The 1,534-nt window shown below is 37.9% G+C and overlaps 1 pseudogene; it reads left to right on the forward strand.

The window, feature by feature from the left end:
* The first annotated feature begins 1,005 nt into the window (after positions 1 to 1,005).
* On the forward strand, positions 1,006 to 1,132 carry LOC145285359 (U2 spliceosomal RNA; annotated as a pseudogene).
* Positions 1,133 to 1,534: the final 402 nt, after the last annotated feature.

Below are 1,534 nucleotides of genomic sequence, written 5' to 3' on the forward strand. Positions count from 1 at the left end.
GGTTTTTATCTGCTTTTGAATGTTAAGTGAACTTAAAGATTTCGTCCGTCGACGCCAAAAATAACCAAAAACCAAAGTCGATCCAGATTTGGCGAATTTCTTTGAGTCACTTGAAAAAACGTTTGTAGCGACCTTCGTCCGTCTTTTTTTTTCCCCCACCCTACAAAATCCCCACCCCGACAAATCTCTTTTGTTATTTAAAGGTTTTATTTGGTTCTTTACTTTGAGGGTCTAAACTCTAACCTTTTCCTTACCCTAACCCTAACCCTAACCCTAACCCTAGCTAATCCGTCTTTAGTGAAGTTTCTTCTTTTTTCTTCTCCAAACATTTGTTTCCAAATCTGTATTTTATCAGGAGTTTCCAATAATGGACTATTTTGCTTCTTTTTTCCTACCCTTGGTCCTTTTCCTTCCACCTAACATGCACCCCCCACCTGTGTACTAAATGACAGTTTACACTTCCAAATCGGACACTCGGGTCTTGTTTTCTGCACCGAAAAACCTCCTTAAAATAGGAAACGACGCCTTCTTTCGTCTTCTTTTCTTTCTGTGTTGTTCTTTTTTGTGTGTGTGTTTTTGTTGCTGTCGCATTTGTGCAGTTTCTTTGTATTTTGCCGACTAGAAGAATAAGTCTTTTGCTTTTTAATCGCGTGTAAACGACTCTATAAGTCACTCCGTCGGTCTGTCGGTCGGTCGGTCGGTCTGTCCGTAACACTTTTGTGCTTGGCCTTTTTGGTTAAGATCAAAGGCCTGTTGTTAATAGATGCTGTTCTTCGCTCTTTAAGCTTTTATTTGCCTTTTGGCCAAGATCACGGTGTAGTATCTGTTCCGGCAGATACTGAAAGCAAAGACCATATGTGGGAGCAATGCCACATATAAGACCTTGGTCAATATAGGGGTAACCAGCTCCCCTACTCCTCGGGGAGTTGGTCCCCATTTCCCCTTCACTCCTCACATTAAAAATCGGCCTTGTGCCTAATTTGTTCGGTGGGGAAGCAAATAAATACCCTTTTCTTGGCCTTTTGGCCAAGATCAGGGTGTATTATCTGTTCTTAGTACATGCTGTACTTATTGTGATATAAAGTGGAGGATCACTTTTATGTATTAATTTAATGTAAACTTATCACCCCACTTTACAACCAATCAGTCTCAAAGCCATTCAAGTCATTCTCCAGATCATTCAAATTGTTTTTGAAGGATTCCAGTTCTTTTTTAAGCATTCAAGTCATTCTTAAGATCATTTAATTCATCCTTAAGTTCATTAAAGTCATTCTAAGTCATTCACTTTTTATTTTTTTAAGTCATTTCAGCCCATTTTTCGGTCATTTTAGTTTATCTTTAAGAATTTCATGTCAATCCTACATTCACGCATTCATTCATTACACGAGAGCGCGCTACTAATGGCTATCGGCCTTGTTTTTTTTGTTTTTTGTTTTTTGTTTTTTGTTTTTTTTTTTTCATTTCAGCCTTTGTTTCCTTTTTAGATCCAAAACTTTTTTACGGACTCATTCTGCTTCTTTTTTCTTTTTTCTTT

The sequence above is a fragment of the Euprymna scolopes genome, chromosome 9 (genome assembly GCF_053919585.1).
Source record: "Euprymna scolopes isolate OS-2025 chromosome 9, ASM5391958v1, whole genome shotgun sequence".
NCBI lineage: Eukaryota > Metazoa > Mollusca > Cephalopoda > Sepiida > Sepiolidae > Euprymna > Euprymna scolopes.